The sequence below is a fragment of the Phoenix dactylifera genome, chromosome 4, assembly GCF_051530095.1.
Source record: "Phoenix dactylifera cultivar Ajwa chromosome 4, Ajwa_hap1_PhDact_Kaust_v1.1, whole genome shotgun sequence".
NCBI lineage: Eukaryota > Viridiplantae > Streptophyta > Magnoliopsida > Arecales > Arecaceae > Phoenix > Phoenix dactylifera.
The window spans coordinates 35,156,171-35,171,363 of NC_143193.1; the positions used below are offsets into that span (position 1 = coordinate 35,156,171).

At 49.4% G+C, this 15,193-nt stretch overlaps 37 non-coding genes and 5 pseudogenes across 37 annotated transcripts; all 42 read right to left on the minus strand.

The window, feature by feature from the left end:
* Positions 1-8: 8 nt before the first annotated feature.
* Positions 9-127, minus strand: LOC149757091 (5S ribosomal RNA). The gene has a single exon (XR_016411835.1). It is a non-coding gene; the product is annotated as a 5S ribosomal RNA (ribosomal RNA).
* A 247-nt stretch (positions 128-374) lies between these two features.
* On the minus strand, positions 375-493 carry LOC149757092 (5S ribosomal RNA). Its single transcript, XR_016407214.1, has one exon. It is a non-coding gene; the product is annotated as a 5S ribosomal RNA (ribosomal RNA).
* Positions 494-739: 246 nt separating this feature from the next.
* Positions 740-858, minus strand: LOC149757093 (5S ribosomal RNA). The gene has a single exon (XR_016402190.1). It is a non-coding gene; the product is annotated as a 5S ribosomal RNA (ribosomal RNA).
* Positions 859-1,104: 246 nt separating this feature from the next.
* On the minus strand, positions 1,105-1,223 carry LOC149757094 (5S ribosomal RNA; annotated as a pseudogene).
* A 246-nt stretch (positions 1,224-1,469) lies between these two features.
* LOC149757095 (5S ribosomal RNA) lies at positions 1,470-1,588 on the minus strand. Its single transcript, XR_016412988.1, has one exon. It is a non-coding gene; the product is annotated as a 5S ribosomal RNA (ribosomal RNA).
* Positions 1,589-1,834: 246 nt separating this feature from the next.
* Positions 1,835-1,953, minus strand: LOC149757096 (5S ribosomal RNA). Its single transcript, XR_016402200.1, has one exon. It is a non-coding gene; the product is annotated as a 5S ribosomal RNA (ribosomal RNA).
* Positions 1,954-2,198: 245 nt separating this feature from the next.
* Positions 2,199-2,317, minus strand: LOC149757097 (5S ribosomal RNA). Its single transcript, XR_016405880.1, has one exon. It is a non-coding gene; the product is annotated as a 5S ribosomal RNA (ribosomal RNA).
* A 245-nt stretch (positions 2,318-2,562) lies between these two features.
* LOC149757098 (5S ribosomal RNA) lies at positions 2,563-2,681 on the minus strand. Its single transcript, XR_016408591.1, has one exon. It is a non-coding gene; the product is annotated as a 5S ribosomal RNA (ribosomal RNA).
* Positions 2,682-2,926: 245 nt separating this feature from the next.
* LOC149757099 (5S ribosomal RNA) lies at positions 2,927-3,045 on the minus strand. Its single transcript, XR_016403939.1, has one exon. It is a non-coding gene; the product is annotated as a 5S ribosomal RNA (ribosomal RNA).
* A 248-nt stretch (positions 3,046-3,293) lies between these two features.
* LOC149757100 (5S ribosomal RNA) lies at positions 3,294-3,412 on the minus strand. The gene has a single exon (XR_016402205.1). It is a non-coding gene; the product is annotated as a 5S ribosomal RNA (ribosomal RNA).
* A 246-nt stretch (positions 3,413-3,658) lies between these two features.
* LOC149757101 (5S ribosomal RNA) lies at positions 3,659-3,777 on the minus strand (annotated as a pseudogene).
* A 245-nt stretch (positions 3,778-4,022) lies between these two features.
* Positions 4,023-4,141, minus strand: LOC149757102 (5S ribosomal RNA). Its single transcript, XR_016405881.1, has one exon. It is a non-coding gene; the product is annotated as a 5S ribosomal RNA (ribosomal RNA).
* Positions 4,142-4,386: 245 nt separating this feature from the next.
* LOC149757103 (5S ribosomal RNA) lies at positions 4,387-4,505 on the minus strand. The gene has a single exon (XR_016408592.1). It is a non-coding gene; the product is annotated as a 5S ribosomal RNA (ribosomal RNA).
* Positions 4,506-4,751: 246 nt separating this feature from the next.
* LOC149757104 (5S ribosomal RNA) lies at positions 4,752-4,870 on the minus strand. The gene has a single exon (XR_016411836.1). It is a non-coding gene; the product is annotated as a 5S ribosomal RNA (ribosomal RNA).
* A 247-nt stretch (positions 4,871-5,117) lies between these two features.
* LOC149757105 (5S ribosomal RNA) lies at positions 5,118-5,236 on the minus strand. The gene has a single exon (XR_016411837.1). It is a non-coding gene; the product is annotated as a 5S ribosomal RNA (ribosomal RNA).
* Positions 5,237-5,483: 247 nt separating this feature from the next.
* LOC149757106 (5S ribosomal RNA) lies at positions 5,484-5,602 on the minus strand. The gene has a single exon (XR_016407215.1). It is a non-coding gene; the product is annotated as a 5S ribosomal RNA (ribosomal RNA).
* Positions 5,603-5,848: 246 nt separating this feature from the next.
* LOC149757107 (5S ribosomal RNA) lies at positions 5,849-5,967 on the minus strand. The gene has a single exon (XR_016402203.1). It is a non-coding gene; the product is annotated as a 5S ribosomal RNA (ribosomal RNA).
* Positions 5,968-6,212: 245 nt separating this feature from the next.
* LOC149757108 (5S ribosomal RNA) lies at positions 6,213-6,331 on the minus strand. Its single transcript, XR_016408593.1, has one exon. It is a non-coding gene; the product is annotated as a 5S ribosomal RNA (ribosomal RNA).
* A 246-nt stretch (positions 6,332-6,577) lies between these two features.
* LOC149757109 (5S ribosomal RNA) lies at positions 6,578-6,696 on the minus strand. The gene has a single exon (XR_016411839.1). It is a non-coding gene; the product is annotated as a 5S ribosomal RNA (ribosomal RNA).
* A 247-nt stretch (positions 6,697-6,943) lies between these two features.
* LOC149757110 (5S ribosomal RNA) lies at positions 6,944-7,062 on the minus strand. Its single transcript, XR_016411840.1, has one exon. It is a non-coding gene; the product is annotated as a 5S ribosomal RNA (ribosomal RNA).
* A 247-nt stretch (positions 7,063-7,309) lies between these two features.
* LOC149757111 (5S ribosomal RNA) lies at positions 7,310-7,428 on the minus strand. Its single transcript, XR_016403273.1, has one exon. It is a non-coding gene; the product is annotated as a 5S ribosomal RNA (ribosomal RNA).
* A 246-nt stretch (positions 7,429-7,674) lies between these two features.
* Positions 7,675-7,793, minus strand: LOC149757112 (5S ribosomal RNA). The gene has a single exon (XR_016402213.1). It is a non-coding gene; the product is annotated as a 5S ribosomal RNA (ribosomal RNA).
* A 246-nt stretch (positions 7,794-8,039) lies between these two features.
* On the minus strand, positions 8,040-8,158 carry LOC149757113 (5S ribosomal RNA; annotated as a pseudogene).
* A 246-nt stretch (positions 8,159-8,404) lies between these two features.
* LOC149757114 (5S ribosomal RNA) lies at positions 8,405-8,523 on the minus strand. The gene has a single exon (XR_016412989.1). It is a non-coding gene; the product is annotated as a 5S ribosomal RNA (ribosomal RNA).
* A 246-nt stretch (positions 8,524-8,769) lies between these two features.
* Positions 8,770-8,888, minus strand: LOC149757115 (5S ribosomal RNA). Its single transcript, XR_016402223.1, has one exon. It is a non-coding gene; the product is annotated as a 5S ribosomal RNA (ribosomal RNA).
* Positions 8,889-9,133: 245 nt separating this feature from the next.
* On the minus strand, positions 9,134-9,252 carry LOC149757116 (5S ribosomal RNA). Its single transcript, XR_016405882.1, has one exon. It is a non-coding gene; the product is annotated as a 5S ribosomal RNA (ribosomal RNA).
* A 245-nt stretch (positions 9,253-9,497) lies between these two features.
* Positions 9,498-9,616, minus strand: LOC149757117 (5S ribosomal RNA). Its single transcript, XR_016408594.1, has one exon. It is a non-coding gene; the product is annotated as a 5S ribosomal RNA (ribosomal RNA).
* A 245-nt stretch (positions 9,617-9,861) lies between these two features.
* Positions 9,862-9,980, minus strand: LOC149757118 (5S ribosomal RNA). The gene has a single exon (XR_016403940.1). It is a non-coding gene; the product is annotated as a 5S ribosomal RNA (ribosomal RNA).
* Positions 9,981-10,228: 248 nt separating this feature from the next.
* On the minus strand, positions 10,229-10,347 carry LOC149757119 (5S ribosomal RNA). The gene has a single exon (XR_016402206.1). It is a non-coding gene; the product is annotated as a 5S ribosomal RNA (ribosomal RNA).
* Positions 10,348-10,593: 246 nt separating this feature from the next.
* On the minus strand, positions 10,594-10,712 carry LOC149757120 (5S ribosomal RNA; annotated as a pseudogene).
* A 245-nt stretch (positions 10,713-10,957) lies between these two features.
* Positions 10,958-11,076, minus strand: LOC149757121 (5S ribosomal RNA). Its single transcript, XR_016405883.1, has one exon. It is a non-coding gene; the product is annotated as a 5S ribosomal RNA (ribosomal RNA).
* A 245-nt stretch (positions 11,077-11,321) lies between these two features.
* On the minus strand, positions 11,322-11,440 carry LOC149757122 (5S ribosomal RNA). Its single transcript, XR_016408595.1, has one exon. It is a non-coding gene; the product is annotated as a 5S ribosomal RNA (ribosomal RNA).
* Positions 11,441-11,686: 246 nt separating this feature from the next.
* On the minus strand, positions 11,687-11,805 carry LOC149757123 (5S ribosomal RNA). Its single transcript, XR_016411841.1, has one exon. It is a non-coding gene; the product is annotated as a 5S ribosomal RNA (ribosomal RNA).
* Positions 11,806-12,052: 247 nt separating this feature from the next.
* On the minus strand, positions 12,053-12,171 carry LOC149757124 (5S ribosomal RNA). Its single transcript, XR_016411842.1, has one exon. It is a non-coding gene; the product is annotated as a 5S ribosomal RNA (ribosomal RNA).
* A 247-nt stretch (positions 12,172-12,418) lies between these two features.
* Positions 12,419-12,537, minus strand: LOC149757125 (5S ribosomal RNA). Its single transcript, XR_016407216.1, has one exon. It is a non-coding gene; the product is annotated as a 5S ribosomal RNA (ribosomal RNA).
* A 246-nt stretch (positions 12,538-12,783) lies between these two features.
* On the minus strand, positions 12,784-12,902 carry LOC149757126 (5S ribosomal RNA). The gene has a single exon (XR_016402232.1). It is a non-coding gene; the product is annotated as a 5S ribosomal RNA (ribosomal RNA).
* Positions 12,903-13,148: 246 nt separating this feature from the next.
* On the minus strand, positions 13,149-13,267 carry LOC149757127 (5S ribosomal RNA). Its single transcript, XR_016402242.1, has one exon. It is a non-coding gene; the product is annotated as a 5S ribosomal RNA (ribosomal RNA).
* A 246-nt stretch (positions 13,268-13,513) lies between these two features.
* LOC149757128 (5S ribosomal RNA) lies at positions 13,514-13,632 on the minus strand (annotated as a pseudogene).
* A 246-nt stretch (positions 13,633-13,878) lies between these two features.
* On the minus strand, positions 13,879-13,997 carry LOC149757129 (5S ribosomal RNA). The gene has a single exon (XR_016402253.1). It is a non-coding gene; the product is annotated as a 5S ribosomal RNA (ribosomal RNA).
* A 245-nt stretch (positions 13,998-14,242) lies between these two features.
* On the minus strand, positions 14,243-14,361 carry LOC149757130 (5S ribosomal RNA). Its single transcript, XR_016405884.1, has one exon. It is a non-coding gene; the product is annotated as a 5S ribosomal RNA (ribosomal RNA).
* A 245-nt stretch (positions 14,362-14,606) lies between these two features.
* On the minus strand, positions 14,607-14,725 carry LOC149757131 (5S ribosomal RNA). Its single transcript, XR_016408596.1, has one exon. It is a non-coding gene; the product is annotated as a 5S ribosomal RNA (ribosomal RNA).
* A 246-nt stretch (positions 14,726-14,971) lies between these two features.
* On the minus strand, positions 14,972-15,090 carry LOC149757132 (5S ribosomal RNA). The gene has a single exon (XR_016402256.1). It is a non-coding gene; the product is annotated as a 5S ribosomal RNA (ribosomal RNA).
* Positions 15,091-15,193: the final 103 nt, after the last annotated feature.

The following is a 15,193-nucleotide window of genomic DNA, read 5'->3' on the forward strand; positions in this document are numbered from 1 at the left end:
AAATAAAAAGGGTGCAACACGAGGACTTCCCAGGGGGTCACCCATCCTAGTACTACTCTCGCCCAAGCACGCTTAACTGCGGAGTTCTGATGGGATCCGGTGCATTAGTGCTGGTATGATCGCACCCATGATATGCCCTTCGAAACTCCCTTTTATGACAAAGCAGCAGACCTCGACGGCCCGAGACATTCGCGCTGCCGGGGCCGTTCTGGCGTAGGATTCAACGCGCTGGTCCCGCTATGCGGCATGGCACCGCCAGTCTCCGGACCCAGTTTATTGTCGGGGGAAAAAAATTATCCGAAGAGGAAAAGCCAAAAGCCAAAAAATTAAAAATAAATATTATCAAAAAATAAAAAAGCGGGCAAAAAATAAAAAGGGTGCAACATGAGGACTTCCCAGGGGGTCACCCATCCTAGTACTACTCTCGCCCAAGCACGCTTAACTGCGGAGTTCTGATAGGATCCGGTGCATTAGTGCTGGTATGATCGCACCCAAGACATGCCCTTCGAAACTCCCTTTTATGTCAAAGTAGCAGACCTCGACGGCCCGAGACATTCGCGCTGCCGGGGCCGTTCTGGCGTAGGATTCAACACGCTGTTCCGCTATGCGGCATGGCACCGCCAGTCTCCGGACTCAGTTTATTTTCGGGGGAAAAAAATTATCCGAAGAGGAAAAGCCAAAAGCCGAAAAATAAAAAATAAATGTTATCAAAAAATAAAAAAGCGGGCAAAAAATAAAAGGGGTGCAACACGAGGACTTCCCAGGGGGTCACCCATCCTAGTACTACTCTCGCCCAAGCACGCTTAACTGCGGAGTTCTGATGGGATCCGGTGCATTAGTGCTGGTATGATCGCACCCATGATATGCCCTTCGAAACTCCCTTTTATGACAAAGCAGCAGACCTCGACGGCCCGAGACATTCGCGCTGCCGGGGCCGTTCTGGCGTAGGTTTCAACGCGCTGTTCCGCTATGCGGCATGGCACCGCGAGTCTCCGGACTCAGTTTATTTTCGAGGGAAAAAAATTATCCGAAGAGGAAAAGCCAAAAGCCGAAAAATTAAAAATAAATATTATCAAAAAATAAAAAAGCGGGCAAAAAATAAAAAGGGTGCAACACGAGGACTTCCCAGGGGGTCACCCATCCTAGTACTTCTCTCGCCCAAGCACGCTTAACTGCGGAGTTATGATGGGATCCGGTGCATTAGTGCTGGTAAGATCGCGCCCATGACATGCCCTTCGAAACACCCTTTTATGACAAAGCAGCAGACCGCGACGGCACGAGACATTCGCGCTGCCGGGGCCGTTCTCGCGTAGGATTCAACGCGCTGTTCCGCTATGCGGCATGGCACCGCCAGTCTCCGGACTCAGTTTATTTTCGGGGGGAAAAAATTATCCGAAGAGGAAAAGCCAAAAGCCAAAAAATTAAAAATAAATATTATCAAAAAATAAAAAAGTGGGCAAAAAATAAAAGGGGTGCAACACGAGGACTTCCCAGGGGGTCACCCAACCTAGTACTACTCTCGCCCAAGCACGCTTAACTGCGGAGTTCTGATGGGATCCGGTGCATTAGTGCTGGTATGATCGCACCCATGACATGCCTATCGAAACATCCTTTTATGACAAAGCAGCAGACCTCGACGGCCCGAGACATTCGCGCTGCCGGGGCCGTTCTGGCGTAGGATTCAACGCGCTGTTCCGCTATGCGGCATGGCACCGCGGGTCTCCGGACTCAGTTTATTTTCGGGGGAAAAAAATTATCCGAAGAGGAAAAGCCAAAAGCCGAAAAATTAAAAATAAATGTTATCAAAAAACAAAAAAGCGGGCAAAAAATAAAAGGGGTGCAACACGAGGACTTCCCAGGGGGTCACCCATCCTAGTACTACTCTCGCCCAAGCACGCTTAACTGCGGAGTTCTGATGGGATCCGGTGCATTAGTGCTGGTATGATCGCACCCATGATATTCCCTTCGAAACTCCCTTTTATGACAAAGCAGCAGACCTCGACGGCACGAGACATTCGCGCTGCCGGGGCCGTTCTGGCGCAGGATTCAACGCGCTGTTCCGCTATGCGGCATGGCACCGCGAGTCTCCGGACTCAGTTTATTTTCGAGGAAAAAAAATTATCCGAAGAGGAAAAGCCAAAAGCCGAAAAATTAAAAATAAATATTATCAAAAAATAAAAAAAGGGCAAAAAATAAAAGGGGTGCAACACGAGGACTTCCCAGGGGGTCACCCATCCTAGTACTACTCTCGCCCAAGCACGCTTAACTGCGGAGTTATGATGGGATCCGGTGCATTAGTGCTGGTATGATCGCACCCATGACATGCCCTTCGAAACTCCCTTTTATGACAAAGCAGCAGACCGCGACGGCACGAGACATTCGCGCTGCCGGGGCCGTTCTGGCGTATGATTCAACGCGCTGTTCCGCTATGCGGCATGGCACCGCCAGTCTCCGGACTCAGTTTATTTTCGGGAAAAAAAATTATCCGAAGAGGAAAGGCCAAAAGCCGAAAAATTAAAAATAAATATTATCAAAAAATAAAAAAGCGGGCAAAAAATTAAAAGGGTGCAGCACGAGGACTTCCCAGGGGGTCACCCATCCAAGTACTTCTCTCGCCCAAGCACGCTTAACTGCGGAGTTATGATGGGATCCGGTGCATTAGTGCTGGTATGATCGCACCCATGACATGCCCTTCGAAACTCCCTTTTATGACAAAGCAGCAGACCGCGACGGCACGAGACATTCGCGCTGCCGGGGCCGTTCTGGCGTAGGATTCAACGCGCTGTTCCGCTATGCGGCATGGCACCGCCAGTCTCCGGACTCAGTTTATTTTCCGGAAAAAAAATTATCCGAAGAGGAAAGGCCAAAAGCCGAAAAATTAAAAATAAATATTATCAAAAAATAAAAAAGCGGGCAAAAAATAAAAAGGGTGCAACACGAGGACTTCCCAGGGGGTCACCCATCCTAGTACTACTCTCGCCCAAGCACGCTTAACTGCGAAGTTCTGATGGGATCCGGTGCATTAGTGCTGGTATAATCGCACCCATGACATGCCCTTCGAAACTCCCTTTTATGACAAAGCAGCAGACCTCGACGGCTCGAGACATTCGCGCTGCCGTGGCCGTTCTGGCGTAGGATTCAACGCGCTGGTCCCGCTATGCGGCATGGCACCGCCAGTCTCCGGACTCAGTTTATTGTCGGGGGAAAAAAATTATCCGAAGAGGAAAAGCCAAAAGACCGAAAAATTAAAAATAAATATTATCAAAAAATAAAAAAGCGGGCAAAAAATAAAAAGGGTGCAACACGAGGACTTCCCAGGGGGTCACCCATCCTAGTACTACTCTCGCCCAAGCACGCTTAACTGCGGAGTTCTGATGGGATCCGGTGCATTAGTGCTGGTATGATCGCACCTATGACATGCCCTTCGAAACTCCCTTTTATGACAAAGCAGCAGACCTCGACGGCCCGAGACATTCACGCTGCCGGGGCCGTTCTGGCGTAGGATTCAACGCGCTGTTCCGCTATGCGGCATGGCACCGCGAGTCTCCGGACTCAGTTTATTTTCGAGGGAAAAAAATTATCCGAAGAGGAAAAGCCAAAAGCCGAAAAATTAAAAATAAATATTATCAAAAAATAAAAAAGCGGGCAAAAAATAAAAAGGGTGCAACACGAGGACTTCCCAGGGGGTCACCCATCCTAGTACTTCTCTCGCCCAAGCACGCTTAACTGCGGAGTTATGATGGGATCCGGTGCATTAGTGCTGGTAAGATCGCGCCCATGACATGCCCTTCGAAACACCCTTTTATGACAAAGCAGCAGACCGCGACGGCACGAGACATTCGCGCTGCCGGGGCCGTTCTCGCGTAGGATTCAACGCGCTGTTCCGCTATGCGGCATGGCACCGCCAGTCTCCGGACTCAGTTTATTTTCGGGGGGAAAAAATTATCCGAAGAGGAAAAGCCAAAAGCCGAAAAATTAAAAATAAATATTATCAAAAAATAAAAAAAGGGCAAAAAATAAAAGGGGTGCAACACGAGGACTTCCCAGGGGGTCACCCATCCTAGTACTACTCTCGCCCAAGCACGCTTAACTGCGGAGTTATGATGGGATCCGGTGCATTAGTGCTGGTATGATCGCACCCATGACATGCCCTTCGAAACTCCCTTTTATGACAAAGCAGCAGACCGCGACGGCACGAGACATTCGCGCTGCCGGGGCCGTTCTGGCGTATGATTCAACGCGCTGTTCCGCTATGCGGCATGGCACCGCGGGTCTCCGGACTCAGTTTATTTTCGGGAAAAAAAATTATCCGAAGAGGAAAGGCCAAAAGCCGAAAAATTAAAAATAAATATTATCAAAAAATAAAAAAGCGGGCAAAAAATTAAAAGGGTGCAGCACGAGGACTTCCCAGGGGGTCACCCATCCAAGTACTTCTCTCGCCCAAGCACGCTTAACTGCGGAGTTATGATGGGATCCGGTGCATTAGTGCTGGTATGATCGCACCCATGACATGCCCTTCGAAACTCCCTTTTATGACAAAGCAGCAGACCGCGACGGCACGAGACATTCGCGCTGCCGGGGCCGTTCTGGCGTAGGATTCAACGCGCTGTTCCGCTATGCGGCATGGCACCGCCAGTCTCCGGACTCAGTTTATTTTAGGAAAAAAAAAATTATCCGAAGAGAAAAAGCCAAAAGCCGAAAAATTAAAAATAAATATTATCAAAAAATAAAAAAGCGGGCAAAAAATAAAAAGGGTGCAACACGAGGACTTCCCAGGGGGTCACCCATCCTAGTACTACTCTCGCCCAAGCACGCTTAACTGCGGAGTTCTGATGGGATCCGGTGCATTAGTGCTGGTATGATCGCACCCATGACATGCCCTTCGAAACTCCCTTTTATGACAAAGCAGCAGTCCTCGACGGCCCGAGACATTCACGCTGCCGGGGCCGTTCTGGCGTAGGATTCAACGCGCTGGTCCCGCTATGCGGCATGGCACCGCGAGTCTCCGGACTCAGTTTATTTTCGAGGGAAAAAAATTATCCGAAGAGGAAAAGCCAAAAGCCAAAAAATTAAAAATAAATGTTATCAAAAAAGAAAAAAGCGGGCAAAAAATAAAAAGGGTGCAACACGAGGACTTCCCAGGGGGTCACCCATCCTAGTACTACTCTCGCCCAAGCACGCTTAACTGCGGAGTTCTGATGGGATCCGGTGCATTAGTGCTGGTATGATCGCACCCATGATATGCCCTTCGAAACTCCCTTTTATGACAAAGCAGCAGACCTCGACGGCCCGAGACATTCGCGCTGCCGGGGCCGTTCTGGCGTAGGATTCAACGCGCTGGTCCCGCTATGCGGCATGGCACCGCCAGTCTCCGGACCCAGTTTATTGTCGGGGGAAAAAAATTATCCGAAGAGGAAAAGCCAAAAGCCAAAAAATTAAAAATAAATATTATCAAAAAATAAAAAAGCGGGCAAAAAATAAAAAGGGTGCAACATGAGGACTTCCCAGGGGGTCACCCATCCTAGTACTACTCTCGCCCAAGCACGCTTAACTGCGGAGTTCTGATAGGATCCGGTGCATTAGTGCTGGTATGATCGCACCCAAGACATGCCCTTCGAAACTCCCTTTTATGTCAAAGTAGCAGACCTCGACGGCCCGAGACATTCGCGCTGCCGGGGCCGTTCTGGCGTAGGATTCAACACGCTGTTCCGCTATGCGGCATGGCACCGCCAGTCTCCGGACTCAGTTTATTTTCGGGGGAAAAAAATTATCCGAAGAGGAAAAGCCAAAAGCCGAAAAATAAAAAATAAATGTTATCAAAAAATAAAAAAGCGGGCAAAAAATAAAAGGGGTGCAACACGAGGACTTCCCAGGGGGTCACCCATCCTAGTACTACTCTCGCCCAAGCACGCTTAACTGCGGAGTTCTGATGGGATCCGGTGCATTAGTGCTGGTATGATCGCACCCATGACATGCCCTTCGAAACTCCCTTTTATGACAAAGCAGCAGACCTCGACGGCCCGAGACATTCGCGCTGCCGGGGCCGTTCTGGCGTAGGATTCAACGCGCTGTTCCGCTATGCGGCATGGCACCGCCAGTCTCCGGACTCAGTTTATTTTCGAGAAAAAAAATTATCCGAAGAGGAAAGGCCAAAAGCCGAAAAATTAAAAATAAATATTATCAAAAAATAAAAAAGCGGGCAAAAAATTAAAAGGGTGCAGCACGAGGACTTCCCAGGGGGTCACCCATCCAAGTACTTCTCTCGCCCAAGCACGCTTAACTGCGGAGTTATGATGGGATCCGGTGCATTAGTGCTGGTATGATCGCACCCATGACATGCCCTTCGAAACTCCCTTTTATGACAAAGCAGCAGACCGCGACGGCACGAGACATTCGCGCTGCCGGGGCCGTTCTGGCGTAGGATTCAACGCGCTGTTCCGCTATGCGGCATGGCACCGCCAGTCTCCGGACTCAGTTTATTTTCGGAAAAAAAAAATTATCCGAAGAGAAAAAGCCAAAAGCCGAAAAATTAAAAATAAATATTATCAAAAAATAAAAAAGCGGGCAAAAAATAAAAAGGGTGCAACACGAGGACTTCCCAGGGGGTCACCCATCCTAGTACTACTCTCGCCCAAGCACGCTTAACTGCGGAGTTCTGATGGGATCCGGTGCATTAGTGCTGGTATGATCGCACCCATGACATGCCCTTCGAAACTCCCTTTTATGACAAAGCAGCAGTCCTCGACGGCCCGAGACATTCACGCTGCCGGGGCCGTTCTGGCGTAGGATTCAACGCGCTGGTCCCGCTATGCGGCATGGCACCGCGAGTCTCCGGACTCAGTTTATTTTCGAGGGAAAAAAATTATCCGAAGAGGAAAAGCCAAAAGCCAAAAAATTAAAAATAAATGTTATCAAAAAAGAAAAAAGCGGGCAAAAAATAAAAAGGGTGCAACACGAGGACTTCCCAGGGGGTCACCCATCCTAGTACTACTCTCGCCCAAGCACGCTTAACTGCGGAGTTCTGATGGGATCCGGTGCATTAGTGCTGGTATGATCGCACCCATGATATGCCCTTCGAAACTCCCTTTTATGACAAAGCAGCAGACCTCGACGGCCCGAGACATTCGCGCTGCCGGGGCCGTTCTGGCGTAGGATTCAACGCGCTGGTCCCGCTATGCGGCATGGCACCGCCAGTCTCCGGACCCAGTTTATTGTCGGGGGAAAAAAATTATCCGAAGAGGAAAAGCCAAAAGCCAAAAAATTAAAAATAAATATTATCAAAAAATAAAAAAGCGGGCAAAAAATAAAAAGGGTGCAACACGAGGACTTCCCAGGGGGTCACCCATCCTAGTACTACTCTCGCCCAAGCACGCTTAACTGCGGAGTTCTGATAGGATCCGGTGCATTAGTGCTGGTATGATCGCACCCAAGACATGCCCTTCGAAACTCCCTTTTATGTCAAAGTAGCAGACCTCGACGGCCCGAGACATTCGCGCTGCCGGGGCCGTTCTGGCGTAGGATTCAACACGCTGTTCCGCTATGCGGCATGGCACCGCCAGTCTCCGGACTCAGTTTATTTTCGGGGGAAAAAAATTATCCGAAGAGGAAAAGCCAAAAGCCGAAAAATAAAAAATAAATGTTATCAAAAAATAAAAAAGCGGGCAAAAAATAAAAGGGGTGCAACACGAGGACTTCCCAGGGGGTCACCCATCCTAGTACTACTCTCGCCCAAGCACGCTTAACTGCGGAGTTCTGATGGGATCCGGTGCATTAGTGCTGGTATGATCGCACCCATGATATGCCCTTCGAAACTCCCTTTTATGACAAAGCAGCAGACCTCGACGGCCCGAGACATTCGCGCTGCCGGGGCCGTTCTGGCGTAGGTTTCAACGCGCTGTTCCGCTATGCGGCATGGCACCGCGAGTCTCCGGACTCAGTTTATTTTCGAGGGAAAAAAATTATCCGAAGAGGAAAAGCCAAAAGCCGAAAAATTAAAAATAAATATTATCAAAAAATAAAAAAGCGGGCAAAAAATAAAAAGGGTGCAACACGAGGACTTCCCAGGGGGTCACCCATCCTAGTACTTCTCTCGCCCAAGCACGCTTAACTGCGGAGTTATGATGGGATCCGGTGCATTAGTGCTGGTAAGATCGCGCCCATGACATGCCCTTCGAAACACCCTTTTATGACAAAGCAGCAGACCGCGACGGCACGAGACATTCGCGCTGCCGGGGCCGTTCTCGCGTAGGATTCAACGCGCTGTTCCGCTATGCGGCATGGCACCGCCAGTCTCCGGACTCAGTTTATTTTCGGGGGGAAAAAATTATCCGAAGAGGAAAAGCCAAAAGCCAAAAAATTAAAAATAAATATTATCAAAAAATAAAAAAGTGGGCAAAAAATAAAAGGGGTGCAACACGAGGACTTCCCAGGGGGTCACCCAACCTAGTACTACTCTCGCCCAAGCACGCTTAACTGCGGAGTTCTGATGGGATCCGGTGCATTAGTGCTGGTATGATCGCACCCATGACATGCCTATCGAAACATCCTTTTATGACAAAGCAGCAGACCTCGACGGCCCGAGACATTCGCGCTGCCGGGGCCGTTCTGGCGTAGGATTCAACGCGCTGTTCCGCTATGCGGCATGGCACCGCGGGTCTCCGGACTCAGTTTATTTTCGGGGGAAAAAAATTATCCGAAGAGGAAAAGCCAAAAGCCGAAAAATTAAAAATAAATGTTATCAAAAAACAAAAAAGCGGGCAAAAAATAAAAGGGGTGCAACACGAGGACTTCCCAGGGGGTCACCCATCCTAGTACTACTCTCGCCCAAGCACGCTTAACTGCGGAGTTCTGATGGGATCCGGTGCATTAGTGCTGGTATGATCGCACCCATGATATTCCCTTCGAAACTCCCTTTTATGACAAAGCAGCAGACCTCGACGGCACGAGACATTCGCGCTGCCGGGGCCGTTCTGGCGTAGGATTCAACGCGCTGTTCCGCTATGCGGCATGGCACCGCGAGTCTCCGGACTCAGTTTATTTTCGAGGAAAAAAAATTATCCGAAGAGGAAAAGCCAAAAGCCGAAAAATTAAAAATAAATATTATCAAAAAATAAAAAAAGGGCAAAAAATAAAAGGGGTGCAACACGAGGACTTCCCAGGGGGTCACCCATCCTAGTACTACTCTCGCCCAAGCACGCTTAACTGCGGAGTTATGATGGGATCCGGTGCATTAGTGCTGGTATGATCGCACCCATGACATGCCCTTCGAAACTCCCTTTTATGACAAAGCAGCAGACCGCGACGGCACGAGACATTCGCGCTGCCGGGGCCGTTCTGGCGTATGATTCAACGCGCTGTTCCGCTATGCGGCATGGCACCGCCAGTCTCCGGACTCAGTTTATTTTCGGGAAAAAAAATTATCCGAAGAGGAAAGGCCAAAAGCCGAAAAATTAAAAATAAATATTATCAAAAAATAAAAAAGCGGGCAAAAAATTAAAAGGGTGCAGCACGAGGACTTCCCAGGGGGTCACCCATCCAAGTACTTCTCTCGCCCAAGCACGCTTAACTGCGGAGTTATGATGGGATCCGGTGCATTAGTGCTGGTATGATCGCACCCATGACATGCCCTTCGAAACTCCCTTTTATGACAAAGCAGCAGACCGCGACGGCACGAGACATTCGCGCTGCCGGGGCCGTTCTGGCGTAGGATTCAACGCGCTGTTCCGCTATGCGGCATGGCACCGCCAGTCTCCGGACTCAGTTTATTTTCCGGAAAAAAAATTATCCGAAGAGGAAAGGCCAAAAGCCGAAAAATTAAAAATAAATATTATCAAAAAATAAAAAAGCGGGCAAAAAATAAAAAGGGTGCAACACGAGGACTTCCCAGGGGGTCACCCATCCTAGTACTACTCTCGCCCAAGCACGCTTAACTGCGAAGTTCTGATGGGATCCGGTGCATTAGTGCTGGTATAATCGCACCCATGACATGCCCTTCGAAACTCCCTTTTATGACAAAGCAGCAGACCTCGACGGCTCGAGACATTCGCGCTGCCGTGGCCGTTCTGGCGTAGGATTCAACGCGCTGGTCCCGCTATGCGGCATGGCACCGCCAGTCTCCGGACTCAGTTTATTGTCGGGGGAAAAAAATTATCCGAAGAGGAAAAGCCAAAAGACCGAAAAATTAAAAATAAATATTATCAAAAAATAAAAAAGCGGGCAAAAAATAAAAAGGGTGCAACACGAGGACTTCCCAGGGGGTCACCCATCCTAGTACTACTCTCGCCCAAGCACGCTTAACTGCGGAGTTCTGATGGGATCCGGTGCATTAGTGCTGGTATGATCGCACCTATGACATGCCCTTCGAAACTCCCTTTTATGACAAAGCAGCAGACCTCGACGGCCCGAGACATTCACGCTGCCGGGGCCGTTCTGGCGTAGGATTCAACGCGCTGTTCCGCTATGCGGCATGGCACCGCGAGTCTCCGGACTCAGTTTATTTTCGAGGGAAAAAAATTATCCGAAGAGGAAAAGCCAAAAGCCGAAAAATTAAAAATAAATATTATCAAAAAATAAAAAAGCGGGCAAAAAATAAAAAGGGTGCAACACGAGGACTTCCCAGGGGGTCACCCATCCTAGTACTTCTCTCGCCCAAGCACGCTTAACTGCGGAGTTATGATGGGATCCGGTGCATTAGTGCTGGTAAGATCGCGCCCATGACATGCCCTTCGAAACACCCTTTTATGACAAAGCAGCAGACCGCGACGGCACGAGACATTCGCGCTGCCGGGGCCGTTCTCGCGTAGGATTCAACGCGCTGTTCCGCTATGCGGCATGGCACCGCCAGTCTCCGGACTCAGTTTATTTTCGGGGGGAAAAAATTATCCGAAGAGGAAAAGCCAAAAGCCGAAAAATTAAAAATAAATATTATCAAAAAATAAAAAAAGGGCAAAAAATAAAAGGGGTGCAACACGAGGACTTCCCAGGGGGTCACCCATCCTAGTACTACTCTCGCCCAAGCACGCTTAACTGCGGAGTTATGATGGGATCCGGTGCATTAGTGCTGGTATGATCGCACCCATGACATGCCCTTCGAAACTCCCTTTTATGACAAAGCAGCAGACCGCGACGGCACGAGACATTCGCGCTGCCGGGGCCGTTCTGGCGTATGATTCAACGCGCTGTTCCGCTATGCGGCATGGCACCGCGGGTCTCCGGACTCAGTTTATTTTCGGGAAAAAAAATTATCCGAAGAGGAAAGGCCAAAAGCCGAAAAATTAAAAATAAATATTATCAAAAAATAAAAAAGCGGGCAAAAAATTAAAAGGGTGCAGCACGAGGACTTCCCAGGGGGTCACCCATCCAAGTACTTCTCTCGCCCAAGCACGCTTAACTGCGGAGTTATGATGGGATCCGGTGCATTAGTGCTGGTATGATCGCACCCATGACATGCCCTTCGAAACTCCCTTTTATGACAAAGCAGCAGACCGCGACGGCACGAGACATTCGCGCTGCCGGGGCCGTTCTGGCGTAGGATTCAACGCGCTGTTCCGCTATGCGGCATGGCACCGCCAGTCTCCGGACTCAGTTTATTTTAGGAAAAAAAAAATTATCCGAAGAGAAAAAGCCAAAAGCCGAAAAATTAAAAATAAATATTATCAAAAAATAAAAAAGCGGGCAAAAAATAAAAAGGGTGCAACACGAGGACTTCCCAGGGGGTCACCCATCCTAGTACTACTCTCGCCCAAGCACGCTTAACTGCGGAGTTCTGATGGGATCCGGTGCATTAGTGCTGGTATGATCGCACCCATGACATGCCCTTCGAAACTCCCTTTTATGACAAAGCAGCAGTCCTCGACGGCCCGAGACATTCACGCTGCCGGGGCCGTTCTGGCGTAGGATTCAACGCGCTGGTCCCGCTATGCGGCATGGCACCGCGAGTCTCCGGACTCAGTTTATTTTCGAGGGAAAAAAATTATCCGAAGAGGAAAAGCCAAAAGCCAAAAAATTAAAAATAAATGTTATCAAAAAAGAAAAAAGCGGGCAAAAAATAAAAAGGGTGCAACACGAGGACTTCCCAGGGGGTCACCCATCCTAGTACTACTCTCGCCCAAGCACGCTTAACTGCGGAGTTCTGATGGGATCCGGTGCATTAGTGCTGGTATGATCGCACCCATGATATGCCCTTCGAAACTCCCTTTTATGACAAAGCAGCAGACCTCGACGGCCCGAGACATTCGCGCTGCCGGGGCCGTTCTGGCGTAGGATTCAACGCGCTGGTCCCGCTATGCGGCATGGCACCGCCAGTCTCCGGACCCAGTTTATTGTCGGGGGAAAAAAATTATCCGAAGAGGAAAAGCCAAAAGCCAAAAAATTAAAAATAAATATTATCAAAAAATAAAAAAGCGGGCAAAAAATAAAAAGGGTGCAACATGAGGACTTCCCAGGGGGTCACCCATCCTAGTACTACTCTCGCCCAAGCACGCTTAACTGCGGAGTTCTGATAGGATCCGGTGCATTAGTGCTGGTATGATCGCACCCAAGACATGCCCTTCGAAACTCCCTTTTATGTCAAAGTAGCAGACCTCGACGGCCCGAGACATTCGCGCTGCCGGGGCCGTTCTGGCGTAGGATTCAACACGCTGTTCCGCTATGCGGCATGGCACCGCCAGTCTCCGGACTCAGTTTATTTTCGGGGGAAAAAAATTATCCGAAGAGGAAAAGCCAAAAGCCGAAAAATAAAAAATAAATGTTATCAAAAAATAAAAAAGCGGGCAAAAAATAAAAGGGGTGCAACACGAGGACTTCCCAGGGGGTCACCCATCCTAGTACTACTCTCGCCCAAGCACGCTTAACTGCGGAGTTCTGATGGGATCCGGTGCATTAGTGCTGGTATGATCGCACCCATGACATGCCCTTCGAAACTCCCTTTTATGACAAAGCAGCAGACCTCGACGGCCCGAGACATTCGCGCTGCCGGGGCCGTTCTGGCGTAGGATTCAACGCGCTGTTCCGCTATGCGGCATGGCACCGCCAGTCTCCGGACTCAGTTTATTTTAGGGGGAAAAAAATTATCCGAAGAGGAAAAGCCAAAAGCCGAAAAATAAAAAATAAATGTTATCAAAAAATAAAAAAGCGGGCAAAAAATAAAAGGGGTGCAACACGAGGACTTCCCAGGGGGTCACCCATCCTAGTACTACTCTCGCCCAAGCACGCTTAACTGCGGAGTTCTGATGGGATCCGGTGCATTAGTGCTGGTATGATCGCACCCATGACATGCCCTTCGAAACTCCCTTTTATGACAAAGCAGCAGACCTCGACGGCCCGAGACATTCGCGCTGCCGGGGCCGTTCTGGCGTAGGATTCAACGCGCTGTTCCGCTATGCGGCATGGCACCGCCAGTCTCCGGACTCAGTTTATTTTCGGGGGGAAAAAATTATCCGAAGAGGAAAAGCCAAAAGCCAAAAAATTAAAAATAAATATTATCAAAAAATAAAAAAGCGGGCAAAAAATAAAAAGGGTGCAACACGAGGACTTCCCAGGGGGTCACCCATCCTAGTACTTCTCTCGCCCAAGCACGCCTAACTGCGGAGTTATGATGGGATCCGGTGCATTAGTGCTGGTATGATCGCACCCATGACATGCCCTTCGAAACTCCCTTTTATGACAAAGCAGCAGACCGCGACGGCCCGAGACATTCGCGCTGCCGGGGCCGTTCTGGCGTAGGATTCAACGCGCTGTTCCGCTATGCGGCATGGCACCGCGAGTCTCCGGACTCAGTTTATTTTCGGGGGAAAAAAATTATCCGAAGAGGAAAAGCCAAAAGCCGAAAAATTAAAAATAAATGTTATCAAAAAACAAAAAAGCGGGCAAAAAATAAAAGGGGTGCAACACGAGGACTTCCCAGGGGGTCACCCATCCTAGTACTACTCTCGCCCAAGCACGCTTAACTGCGGAGTTCTGATGGGATCCGGTGCATTAGTGCTGGTATGATCGCACCCATGATATTCCCTTCGAAACTCCCTTTTATGACAAAGCAGCAGACCTCGACGGCACGAGACATTCGCGCTGCCGGGGCCGTTCTGGCGTAGGATTCAACGCGCTGTTCCGCTATGCGGCATGGCACCGCGAGTCTCCGGACTCAGTTTATTTTCGAGGAAAAAAAATTATCCGAAGAGGAAAAGCCAAAAGCCGAAAAATTAAAAATAAATATTATCAAAAAATAAAAAAAGGGCAAAAAATAAAAGGGGTGCAACACGAGGACTTCCCAGGGGGTCACCCATCCTAGTACTACTCTCGCCCAAGCACGCTTAACTGCGGAGTTATGATGGGATCCGGTGCATTAGTGCTGGTATGATCGCACCCATGACATGCCCTTCGAAACTCCCTTTTATGACAAAGCAGCAGACCGCGACGGCACGAGACATTCGCGCTGCCGGGGCCGTTCTGGCGTATGATTCAACGCGCTGTTCCGCTATGCGGCATGGCACCGCCAGTCTCCGGACTCAGTTTATTTTCGGGAAAAAAAATTATCCGAAGAGGAAAGGCCAAAAGCCGAAAAATTAAAAATAAATATTATCAAAAAATAAAAAAGCGGGCAAAAAATTAAAAGGGTGCAGCACGAGGACTTCCCAGGGGGTCACCCATCCAAGTACTTCTCTCGCCCAAGCACGCTTAACTGCGGAGTTATGATGGGATCCGGTGCATTAGTGCTGGTATGATCGCACCCATGACATGCCCTTCGAAACTCCCTTTTATGACAAAGCAGCAGACCGCGACGGCACGAGACATTCGCGCTGCCGGGGCCGTTCTGGCGTAGGATTCAACGCGCTGTTCCGCTATGCGGCATGGCACCGCGAGTCTCCGGACTCAGTTTATTTTCGGGGAAAAAAAATTATCCGAAGAGGAAAAGCCAAAAGCCGAAAAATTAAAAATAAATATTATCAAAAAATAAAAAAGCGGGCAAAAAATAAAAGGGGTGCAACACGAGGACTTCCCAGGGGGTCACCCATCCTAGTACTACTCTCGCCCAAGCACGCTTAACTGCGGAGTTCTGATGGGATCCGGTGCATTAGTGCTGGTATGATCGCACCCATGACATGCCCATCGAAACACCCTTTTATGACAAAGCAGCAGACCTCGACGGCCCGAGACATTCGCGCTGCCGAGGCCGTTTTGGCGTAGGATTCAATGCGCT